Source organism: Lithobates pipiens, unplaced genomic scaffold (genome assembly GCF_037356315.1).
Source record: "Lithobates pipiens isolate NorthernLeopardFrog02 unplaced genomic scaffold, aLitPip1_a1.2 Scaffold_24, whole genome shotgun sequence".
NCBI lineage: Eukaryota > Metazoa > Chordata > Amphibia > Anura > Ranidae > Lithobates > Lithobates pipiens.
In genome coordinates this window covers 8,570,492-8,583,719 of record NW_027507786.1, presented here as the reverse complement: position 1 = coordinate 8,583,719, position 13,228 = coordinate 8,570,492, and positions in this window count along the sequence as shown.

Below are 13,228 nucleotides of genomic sequence, written 5' to 3'. Positions count from 1 at the left end.
GAACCGTATTGTCGGATAATCCGACCGTGTGTGGGCTCCATCGGACTGTTTCAGTCGGAATATCCGACAGACAAAGTTTTAGACCTGGGCTATAAAGTTTTCCGACAACAAGATCCGATCGGACTTTGTCCGATCGTTTGTAGAGAATTATGAAGTGCCACGCATGCTCAGATCAAATTCCCAGACCAAAGCTATTGGCTACTAGCCTGCACGTAGTCCCGTCGTAAAGAAATAACGTCATCACGTTCCGAACGATCGGATTTTCCGACAACTTTGTCCAACCGTGTGTATGCAACACCAGTTTCGGACAAAATCCGTCGGACAAAATCTGACGGGTTTTGTTGTCTGAATGTCCGACCGTGTGTACAAGGGCTTACAGTTCATTAATAAAAAACATATTTACACAAAAATAAACAAACTAAACAAAAACAAGTGTGCTTACATCAGCAGGTAAAGAAAACTGTTTCCTGACAAGATAACTTATTAAGAAACATATTTTAATAACAACAAAAAAGAGACTACAAACCCCTGAACCTCAACTTAAACACAATCCAGGCTAAGAAACCTTGAGATTTAATCGCCATCAGGATGCGATTCCAAAACCACCCATTAACCCCTCCCCCCCACATCATTCACCCAGACTTCCACATCATTCACCTTGCATTCTGCACCAGTTGTTACAGTCCCTCGCCAGAAGCCCCGGTTCCTGGCACAAAGAGCACTTCTGTTCTGGACATTTAGGCCTCATGTACACGGCTGCTGGTAAACAGACGTTCAGAGGCAGTTGGACACTTTTTTCAGCTGCCCCTGAACTCATCCAATGTTATCTTATGTGTACATGTCATGGTCGTTCCCGGAATCCAGTGACTCATGGAAGGCCTGCCCACGGAATCCCCTCGTTGAGAATTAACAGGTATCCATGGGCGCGCGTTGGCGTGAACGGACGCACGCGGGTGCATGTAGGTACGAGCTGGTGGGCGATGTTGCAAACGAGCGCATGCGGGTGCGCGATGGTACGAACGGGTGCGCGGGGTCACGAACGGCTGCACAGTTTCACGCGGGCGCGCGCAGACACGCCGTGCAACCGTTCTTGGCGTCCAAAGGGCTACTTGAGGAACCTGTTACAATGCCCCTGTGCTGTCCAGTCTACAGCGTTCCGGTTACTCTGTCTCCTGCTTACCTGATTACTCCTGATTCTTGTTACCCGGCCTGTTCTTGACTACGCCTGCTTGCTGCCAGCCTCTGACCTCCGGACTGCTTGACCACGCTTCTGTCTTCCCCTGTGTACCGTTGCTGCCCGCCTGCTTCCGACCCGGCTTGTACCTTGACCTCGCTACTGCCTACCAGCTGTTCCAGCCTGACCACCTGTGCCTGCTGCTGTCTGCTGCCAGCCTACCAGCTGTTCCTGCCTGCCCACCTGTGTCTGCTGCCAGCCCACCGGCTGTTCCTGCCTGCCCACCTGTGTCTGCTGCTGCCTGCCTACCAGCTGTTCCGGCCTGACCACCTGTGCCTGCTGCTGTCTGCTGCCAGCCTACCAGCTGTTCCAGCCTGCCCACCTGTGTCTGCTGCTGCCCGCTGCCTGCCTACCAGCTGTTCCAGCCTGACCACCAGTGCCTGCCGTTGTCTGCTGCCAAGGTCCGGTTCTTCACCAGCTCGGCACTTGTGCCCTCTGAACTCTAAAGTCCCTGTCCCCACTTCCAGGGGTTCTCGAGCCAGAGGCTTACGAGAGGCAGCTCCCTGCATTCCGGGCTCCTCTACCAGGTACGTGACAGTACATGTACACAGGTTCGTTTAATGTCGTTTTTGGGCAGTTGCGTTTATAGGCTTTTCTTTGAAGGCAAAAAAAATGAGTTCAGAAGCCGAAGTTTCAGATGCTAAACACGGTACCGGCATTTAGCCACGTTTTTGTTTATAGGCGTTTTTAATTTTTGTCTATTTTGAAAATAAATTTATTTTTTCAAACGCTTCTAAAGGCAAACGCGGCATGTAAAAACTGTTGTTTTAAACGTGGGTTTTTATCTGCCAAGTTAAATCGTTCAGAAGAGGTTGTAAAAACGTCCCGTGTACATTAAGCCTTAGAGGAGAAATGTCCCTTGACTCCGCATTTATGGCACAGCTTAGGTTGGCCAGGGTAGAAGATGGTAATTCTATCTCTACCAATAAAGGCAGAGGAGGGCAAATGCTGGACCACATTCCCACACACACTAAACCTCATTGACACTGACTACACACCAGTCCAGATTCCTCTATCATCCACAATCTTTTTTAGGAGACACAACGTTTCACCAAACCTCCTCAACCAGACCCATAAATCCTCGGGGGTATAGACTCATTCCTTGTCAGGATAGTCACATTCTTAATCTAGGGCTGTCCTGAGACAACGTTGGGGACAAGCCCAAACAAGTCCGGCTGGCCCCTAATATACATGCTCATACCGCTCCCAAAACAGATCCAGCGATTCTGGACACACAAATGCCAAATCATATTCAAAAGAACCAGCCGGACTGATAAGAGCATAAATATCCTCCGCCTTAAATCCCATGGCTAGGATCTTATCCACAACTTCCCTCCTGATAGATGGAATACCTCCTCCTTCCCACCTGAGCTGTACCACATTCCTGTGTTTAATGGAAGGTGCGTTAGGTGAAAGTCGCACAACTGGCTCCCTTCCACCACCAGCAGCATGACTTTGTCCAGACACAGCCTTAGCATAATTCCTTATAATACAAGATTATTAGCTGCGCTAAAAAATTACGAATATGTGATGACAACTTAAAATAAAAATGAATGTGATTAATTGCAAGTGAAACATTCATGACAATCAGTGTAGTGACATGACCTAAAAAGAAAAAATTTATAATAAAGTCCAGAAAAACCCGAATTCAATATTCCACCAGATGCGACTGAATCCCTTATGTTCTGTTTACTAGTGACATCACACAGTAGCACCCAAGAAGCAGTGACAAGTTCTGATAGAAAAAGTCCTCCACCACTGTTCACACTGCCGCTTACTTTTTAGGGAGATCTCCAAAAGCTTGTGGCTCTTTCCCCAGCCAGGTTTTCTGTATAGGACTAGGAGAGTGGTCCCCGCTATGCCGTCTCCAGTGGTGACAATAGACTCTAGGCAACGCTCATCCCCCATGCAAGAGACAAAAGAGCCTCCATAGTGTAACTCTTAAAAAAAACTTTTTATTTTAAAACATAAATATCGCAACTTACAAAAACTTCTTCGTTCAAAAAGCCCATCAAAACATCAAGCCGGCTGGCTTGATTTTTTTGGTCAGCGCAGTATCACACTCTTTATAACTTAGCATAATTCCTAACTGGGACAGATAACACATTAAAGTGGTTGTAAACCCTTACTAGATTAAGGCTTACCTGTAGGTCCAAGAAATATCTCCTAAACCTATACGGTTTAGGAGATATTTGCCCGAAGACAGGCACCGCTGTCTACGGCGCATGCACCTTAGACAGCGGCGCGCAGGCACACTGAGCGCGGCATTTCCAACAATGGAGCTGCCGCGCGTGTCGGCTCCCGTGCGCATGTGTGCAATGCATAGTAGTCCATTATGCTTTGCCTTTGCAGGGAATGAAAGAGGAAGTAAACCCATCAGGGTTTACTTCCTCTTTAACTGGCTGCATAGGAACCTCTGAAATCTGGTTTTATAAATTACCCACCACTTGATCCTCCCCTCCAGCATTCCAGTCCCGCTCACCATAGCCCCAGAAGTACCACAGATACCAGCAGTCCCGTCATCAAGTTGTCAGAAACCATGAACCAGACCGAGACAGAAGTACAGTAAAATCACACTTGTTTATTAATAAAAAAATAAAAAGGTAATTAGAGTAAGCTTAGTCAAAGCATAGCCAGAATCCAGTAACCGGATCGAGTAGTCAGCCAATCCAGAGTTCAGTAACCAGATGGGGTAATCAGACAAGCCAGAATTCAGGGATCCAAGTAGAGGAACAGCAAGCAGAATAAGGAGCCAGAAGGGATGTCAGAAAAGCCAGTCTTTAAAGAGGAACGCAGGAGATGGTATCTTGTGATGTGACCAAAGCGCAGGAATGAAGTGGGCTGGAGATCTTTAAGTAGGCAGGACTGACGAGCAGATCCACAACAGCTGGTTAACTGTGGAGAAAGATGAGAGCTGGCAGTTAGCTGACAGCTGAGCGGCCAGCTCAGTGTAGGAAGGGCTGAGCCCCACCCTGACACAAGTAAAGTCTTGTTTAGAAAAAACACCAGCTGTTTCAGCGTTCATACGGCCCTCCTGCTCTGCAGTTTCAATGTTCATGCGACATTCCTGCTCTGAACTGTTAGCGTCCATGTTGGACTCCTCGCAGCCAGCTCCACCTGCATTCATTGCTGATTGCAAGGATCTGTTGGCAGATGCAATCTCAGGAAAGTCCTCCACACATTGAGAGAGATTTTCAGCAAGCACTCCATTATCATGATTCTCATTTAATGAGTTGGTGCCACTCAAGGGCGATTCCATTTCTGTAATGGCCTGCAGCAATCCGCCATTTTCCTCAACCTCCTGAGATGACCCAGGCTGCTGGGGAGGGAGGGGGGCAGATACCGACTCAGACATGACAGATCCTGAGACAGGTAGTACTGGGGCCACCATGGGAAGCCACTTCCTTACCAGCCCCCTCCCAAACTGTCGCTGTTGCTCTGGCATCCACCCTCTGGCTGGTACTAGCACAAGCACTTTCCTTCATCTGTTGAAATCTCTCCTCATTCTTACACTTTTCTCTGAACACACCGCTGCTTTCCTTCAGAGAGGCGACCAACTTCTGCTTTTTCAATGCCTCTTCCAGAGACTTCAGCTTGGAGACTTCCCTCTTACTGATTCCAGACTTAATATGCAGGGATTTCTTTTTCCTAAGATCTTCTTTTATGACAGAAAGTTTCTGTTCCTCCTCAGCAATGCGGCAAAGTCTGTTCACCACTTTATCCAGGAAGACTGGTAAGGACTCCTATTGCAAAGGGACGGGCCCATGATCCATTGCAGCTTGAGCACATGGAGTAGACCTCAGTGCCTCTGGAGAGCCTCCACCTTTGTCTTCCCCAATATCCATGCTTGCCTGCATGAGAGGCCACGGGCTTTGATGCTTCTCTCAGCTGAGATCACAGCGGAGTGAGCCAACAGCACCCTGCAGAACAGCACCATCTGGTGGAGAAGTTCCTCTGGTGCAGAGACTGATGGGACTGGTACAGGATTCTCTGCAAAACACTGTAGAGTATTTCAGAGCTACTGTATATAAATATAATAGTGTGTGACCGAGATGGGTGTATCAGAGTGTTAGCTCCCCAGGTCGCTTTTCCCTGTGGCCACTAGGCCTCCCCCCCCCCGGAGCCGATGCAGTAAGGTGAAAAAACATGAGGGTTTACAACCCCATTAACCACTTTCAGACCGGACCAATTTGCTGGTCAAAGACCAGACCACTTTTTGCGATTCGGCACTGCGTCGCTTTAACTGACAATTGCGCGGTCGTGCGACGTGGCTCCCAAACAAAATTAACGTCCTTTTTTTCCCACAAATAGAGCTTTCTTTTGGTGGTATTTGATCACCCCTGCGGTTTTTATTTTTTGCGCTATAAACAAAAATAGAGCGATAATTTTGAAAAAAACGCATTATTTTTTACTTTTTGTAATAATAAATATCCCCCAAAAATATATAAAATAACATTTTTTTCCCTCAGTTTAGGCCGATACGTATTCTTCTACATATTTTTGGTAAAAAAAATCGCAATAAGCGATTATTGATTGGTTTGCGCAAAAGTTATAGCGTTTACAAAATAGGGATAGTTTTATAGCATTTTTATTAATAATTTTTTATTATTTTTTTTTTTACTAGTAATGGCGGCGATCTGCGATTTTTATTGTGACTGCGACATTGTGGGGGACCCATCGGACATTTTTGACACATTTTTGGGACCATTGTCATTTATACAGTAATCACTGCTATATAAATGCAGTGATTCCTGTGTAAATGACACTGGCAGTGAAAGGGTTAACCAGTGGGTGGCAGTGTAGGGGTTAAGTGTTCCTAGGGGTGTGTTACTAACTGTGGGGGGGTTGGGCTTTCATTTAGTGTACACTGATCTCTGCTCCAATCACATGGAGCAGAGATCAGCGTCACTAGTTGCTAGGCAGAATGGAAAAATGTTGTTTATACAGCATTTCCTCCATTCGGCCGCTCCGTGAGACGATCGCGGGGATGCCCGCGGCGATCGAGTCCGCGGGTCCCGCGACCGGACTCACGGGGGTCCCGACCAGCGCGGGAGCGCGCCGCCGGCGGCGCGCTCCCGATGGCACGGCGGCAACGAATATTGGACGTACATGCACGCCAATATGCCTGCCCGTGCCATTCTGTCGACGTACATCGTCGTGCGCTGGTCGGGAAGTGGTTAAAGACTAAACCCTTTTCTGACATTTGTTGCTTACAAGTTAAAATCTGTATTTTTTGCTAGAAAATGACTTAGAATCCCCAAACTATAACTATATATATATACAGGCATACCCCACTTTTAAGTACACAATGGGGTTTATTTACTAAAGCTGGAAAGTGCAAAATCAGGCTCACTTCTGCATAGAAACCAATGAGCTTCCAGGTTTTATTACCAAAGCTTAATTGAACAAACTGGGGTTAGAAGCTTGTTTGTTTCTATGCAGAAGTGAGCGTGATTTTCCACTTTCCAGTGATAGTAAATAAACCCCATTGTGTACTTAAGGCTCCATGCACACTGAAGCTCAAAAAAGCTATTTCTGGACGCCAGATTGCTGGCAGAAAACGCTGGTTGAAAAACCTGCTTTTAACAGCGTTTTATACTAGCGTTAATGAGCGTTTTACAGCGTTAGCGTTAATGGGCGTTTTTTATAAAAATACACAGAGGACACTCCAAAAATCCCACAATGCATTGAAAAATAGAATGCCGAACACTAATGAACGAGCGTTAATGAGCGTTAATGAGCGTTTGTCGTTTTTTGCCGCTGAAAAACGGCACTTTGAACGCGAATTTCTGGCGTTCAGAAAAAAGCCCATCAACTCCACTGCTCATTAAAGCTGAAAAACGTCCATGTGTGCATGGACACATAGGCTAACATAGAGTGGAGTTTATGGGCTTTTACAAAAAACGCCCAAACTCCAATAAACTGCAGTTTATCAGCTTCAGTGTGCATGGAGCCTAAAAGTGGGGTATGCTCCTTTGTGTGTGTGTATAAATATATATATATATATATATATATATATACATATATATATAAATAAATAAATAAATATATATATATATATATATATATATATAGCAGAAACCCTGAGAATAAAATAGCGGTTGTTGCAATATTTTACGTCACACTTTATTTGCCCAGCGGTCTTTTTCGAAAAAAGCGTTTTTTTTTTGGAAAAAATACACTTTAATGAGTTAAAAAAACAAAACTAAACAGTAAAGTTACCCCAATTATTATTTTTTTTGTATAATGTGAAAGATGATGTTATGCCGTGAGAATCTCGAACTTTATTGTAAGCAAGAAAATCGTGATTCTCATTTTAGCCAGAATCGTGCAGCTCTAGTATCTATTTACTCTGCATAACATCATCTTTTATATTTTACCCAAAAAGGGGGTTATGTATTGCGTGTTTTATTTTGTTATTTTTTTTGCATTCAAATTCATTTAAGTGGATTTCTTTCCCCCCCCCAAAAAAAAACAATTGCTGCGCAAATACCGTGTGACATAAAAAAAATAAAAATTGCAAACTAAGGCAAAATTGCACAGCAAGCTATTTCCAAGGAGATGAGAGAACAATAATTTATTGCACTAACAACATCTTTCTGCAAAGCCATTCTAGCAAGTAAACCATATAAAGAACCTAACATTAGCATATAAGCGCTTAATATTGTCCGTTTGATCTTGAAACGTTTGAAACATATAATAATTATTTTTCTTATCACTATACATATACAGTGTGTGTGTATTTGTTTCACAATAAACACACAACGTTGTCTTGGTCCTTCTGCCGCTGATACCCCTAGAAATCGCTGTGCGGCTTGTCCTTGTCGCGGCTTTTCCTCCAACTCTCAGACGAATGTGATAAAAAGGTTTGTAGATTTGGGGAAATGCATGGCTTGTCAGGGCCAGTTTACTGTTTACAATCAGCGCGATTTCAAAGCATCTGTTTACCGAGGAGAAGTAGAACATAAATAATTGTCCTCCGCGAACGCCGAATAACAAGAACATTTTCTTTCCAGGCCGCTTGATTAAACGCTGCGCGTCTCCCCCCCCCGGAAAAATAATAAAAATGACGATCCCGGAACAAATGTTCTCATCTATTCCTGGAAGAAGAAAGAAAAATTTTTTTAAAATAATGTCAACACCACAAATCAAAGGTGCCGTTGACTTGGGGTGCTCCTACTCCGGGCCCCCCCCCCCCCCGGAACACCCCGGTTGACAAAGAGAAGCCTCGTTCACACTAGTGTTCATCTCTGAAGAGCAGTACATGTTCGGAGTGCTCTTCAGAGAGGATTTGACAGGCAGTAAGTTATGTGTTGTATTGCCTCCTCACCACCTGCGTTACCTCCTTAATCTCCGCGCTAGCGCACCACAACGCCACGCGGTTGTGGGGCGCTTGCACAGCGGCCCCGCCCACTTGACAGGGTTTGGAATTCCTGCCGTGGCATGTGTTACACACCTGAGTGACGCCAAACCATGCTGCCGCGTCGCATTTCTTTGCGAGTTTTTGTGCTGCGTTTTTTTTTTGGAGTGGCACCATTTATTTTAAATGAGCCTCCCTCTGCTCCAAAAAAAAAGAATCTCGTGTACCAAATGAGCCAGGCGCGTTTAGAATTTGTGTGTTGTGCAGCTATTTTTGTGCAGCAAAATCAAACCGCGTTTTGGGGCGTGAATAATGACACCGCAAGCTCGTTGCACGTCTTGTTGCGATTTATAGAATTGCAGGCAGAATCTCCTGATTTCACTACCCTCAGGTGCGAACGGGGCCTTAACCACCTCCTGCCCGCTGTTTTGTCAAATGACAGGCGGGCGGCGGCTCTCTCGTTCTGGGTTGACGTCATATGACATCGTCCCACTCTCGCCGTGCTAGCACAACATGGCACATCACCGATCTCGGTAAAGAGCCAATGACGAGGCTCTTTACCCATGTGATCAGCTGTGTCCAATCACAGCTGAACACATGTAAAGAAGGAAATGCCGGTGTTCTGCCGTATAGTGTCCAGCCATCATATAGCGTCCGCCCCGTACTGTGCATGCGCAGTACGGAGCAGACGAAGCTTCAGAAAATTTCCGAAGCTGAACGGCGCCTGCGCCGTGAGTGGAGGTGGTAGCCCCTACCATCCAAGCGGACATAGGGTTGTGAGTATTAAAGGGCCCCTCGCGGGCGAGCTTCGCTCACCACGCTTTGGGCTCGGCCTCGCTGCGCTCGGCTCTTTTTTATTCCTACTCTATGTGCACTTGGATAGTGGGGATAGAACCTGGACTCACGGCGCAGGTGCCATTCATCCTCAGCAATTTTCGGAATCTGTGTTGCTGTGTACTGCGCATGCGCAGTACACAGCGGACACTATCGGATGGGGGACGTTTTTAGACAAGACACCGGTTATCGGCATTCCTTTCCTTACGCTGACAGCATGTGAGGAGAGGAGAGCCGATCATCGGCATTTCCTGACAGGGGAGATCTGCACAGATAATCCAGACACTGATCATCAGTGCAGTGCCAACAATGCCCAGCAGTGATCCCAATCAGTACCCAGCAGTGATGCCAGTCTGTGCCCATCAGTGATGCCAATCAGTGCCCATCAGTGATGCTAGTCAGTGCTGCCTTTCAGTGACCATCAGTGCCGACTGTTAGTGCCACCTGTCATTGCCCATCAGTGCCACCTGTCAGAGCCCATCAGTGCTGCATATCAGTGCCATGTCATCAGTGTCCGTCAATGCGGCCTATTAGTGCCCGTCAGTTCAGCCTCATCATCGCAAATCAGTGAAGGAGAAAAATTACTTATTTACAGTGGCCATAAGTGAAGCCAATCAGTGCCCATGAGTGCTGCATATCAGTGCCACCTCATAAGTGCCCTTCAGAGCCGTGTCATCAGTGTCCGTCAATGTGGCCTATTAGTGCCCATCAGTGCAGCCTCATTATTGCAATCCGTGAAGGAGAAAAATGACTTGTTCACAGTGGAAATAAGTGCCCATGAGTGCCATCTGTCAATGCGGCATATCAGAGCCACCTCATCAGTCCCTTTAGTGCCGTGCCATCAGTGCCTGTCATTGCAGCCTATTAGTGCCCATCAGTGCAGCCTCATTACCGCAAATCAGCGAAGAAGATAAGTTACCTATTTACAAAATTTCATAACTTTATTTTTTTCAGTTTTGTTTTTGTAGAAAAAACTCAGTGATGAATAAATACCACCAAAAGAAATCTCTCTTATTGAAAAAAAATGACAATAATTTAATATGGGTACAGTGTTGCACGGCCGCGCAATTATCATTCAAAGTGCGACAGTGCTGAAAGCTGAAAATTGGCCTGGGCAGGGAGGGGGTAAAAGTGGCCAGTAGGCAAATAGTTAAGGGGGAGTGGTTGGAGGGCAGAAAAAACACAGCTTAACTGGGGGGGGGTTAACCGCCCTTCAACCTTTAGTGTGAAGGAGCCTAGGTGGGCTTTAACCACTAGAGATCCACGCTATAGCCAAATGACGGCTACAGCGCGGACCTCCTTTGCCGGGACATTGACGTCGTCCCGTGCACGAGCGACCTGCGCGCTCTGTGATCGGCGAGTCTATGAGACTCGCCTGATCACGGATCCGAGCAAGGGGTCGATCCCAACCCCTTACCACGTGATCAGCTGTCAGCCAATGACAGCTGATCATGTGATACAGCGGAGCCGGTAATCAGCTATTATTCCTGCTCGCGCTGACAGCGCGAGGAGAAAAAAAAAAGAGCCGATCACCGGCGGCCGTGATCGGGACATCAGTCCCGATCACGGCCAGCCCTGCCAGTGCCCACCTGCCCCCTGCCAGTGCCACCCATCAATCAAAAGTGCCCCCATCAGTGCCACCCAGCAGTGCCCATAGTGCCACCCAGCAGTGCCCACAGTGCCACCCAGCAGTGCCCACAGTACCACCCATCAGTGCCCGCAATCTGCCTCAACAACGGTGCTGCACTGCAGTGCCACATATCCGTGCCCATCAGTGTCATCTACCAGTGCCCATCAGTGCCGCCCATCAGTGCCCAGCAGTGCCACCTATCAGAGCCACCTATCAGTGCCACCTATCAGTGCCCATCAGTCCCATCTATCAGTGGTACCTATCAGTGCCCCTTAGTGCCACCCATTCGTGCCACCCATCCGTGCCACCTTATCTGTGCCCATCAGTGCCACCTTATCTGTGCCCATCAGTACTACCTTATCTGTGCCTATCGGTGCCAGCTTAACTATGCCTATTGGTGCCACCTTAACTATGCCTATCAGTGCCCACCAGTGCAGCCTATCAGTGCCCACCAGTGCAGCCTCATCAGCGCACTTCAGTAAAGGAGAAAAATGACCTGTTTGCAAAATTTTATAAAACTATTAAACATGATTTTTTTATTTTGCATCTTTTTTTGTTTGTTTAGCAAAAAATAAAACTCCCAGTTGTAATTAAATACCACCAAAAGAAATCTCTATTTGTGGGAAAAAAAATTATAAAAATTTCATTTGGGTACAGTGTTGTATGCCCGCGCAATTGTCATTCAAAGTGCATCAGCGCTGAAAGCTGAAAATTGCTCTGGGCAGGAGGGGGGTTTAAGTGCCCAGTAAGCAAGTGGTTAAAGGCATCGGTCAAGAATAATCAAGAGTCTTTGATTTTGTGGGCAGGCCAGATATTTCAGTAAGCGGCATTGATCGCAGTGGGCGGAGCTAAGGCCATTACAGCACAGTAAGGTTCTATCTCCTAACAGACCTGTACACTGCACGCCGCTTCAGCTGTAGAAAGAAATGTAACTTTATTCAGTTACTAAGACATGGTACTGCTGATGTTATCTCTCTGAAGATCCATTTGCTGTACATTTTTTCTTTTTTTTTTTTTTTTTTTTCTGTTTAATGCACGAGAACAGATAAATTGTCCTCGGATTAGCATTTTCTGGCGATGTGAAAACCGTCTGCGCTTCCGCAATGCGTTGGCTCGGAATGTAACGATCCGTGCAGGAAAATGATTGTCTAGAAACCCTCACCGCTCTGCCTTTGATGTGTAGTTTTTCCCTTTGAGCAGCTTTTAAACTGCAGAAACTTTGACTTCGAAGACGTCTCGTGTCAGTAAAGTAGGCGGAAGATGGGCAGCGACTGGTGAGAAGATGCAATTATGGCTTTTACAAGAGAAGTCACAGAGAGAAAGAGGAAAAAAAAACAATGTATCCGTTTGTAAAGATATGAAATATTGCAACTGTTACATTTTTAAAGGGACATTTTACCTTAGGCTCGGTTCACATCTATGCTGTTGTGGTCGATTAGGATTTACAGTGCGTTTTGCCTTTTTGAAACACGCATTTTGGCATGCGCAGCGTTTCTTATGCATTTTGCTTTATTTTTTTATTTTTTTTTTCTCCTCAAAGTGTTACTAAACCCACAACAGTAAAATCAGTCTGTATATGCAGTAAAGCAGGGGTCTCCAAACGTTCTAAACAAAGGGCCAGTTGACAGTCCTTCAGACACTGAGAGGGCCGGACTGTGGCCAGTGAGCTTAGAAATGCCCTGGTGTCAATGGGAGTAAAAAATGCCCCATCATTGGAATCAGTGGGAGGAATAGTGCCCCATTGTTGGAGTCAATGGTAGGAATAGTGCCCCATTGTTGGAGTCAATGGTCGGAATAGTGCCCAGTTGATGGAGTAAATGTTAGGAATAGTGCCCAGTTGATGGAGTAAATGGTAGGAATAGTGCCCCGTTGTTGGAGTTAATGGTAGGAATAGTGCCCCATTGTTGGAGTCAGTGACAGGAATACAACCTTGTATTGATGGGAGGAATAGTGCCCCATTGTTGGAGTAAATAGTAGAAATAGTGCCCCATTGTTGGAGTTAATGGTAGGAATAGTGCCCTGTTGTTGGAGTCAGTGGTAGGTATAGTTTCCTGTTGTTGGTGTCAGTGACAGGAATAGAATCTTGTATTGGTGGAAGGAATAGTGGGCCGTTATTGGCATCAATGGTCGGAATAGTGCCCCGTTGTTGGAGTCAATGGTCAGAATAGTT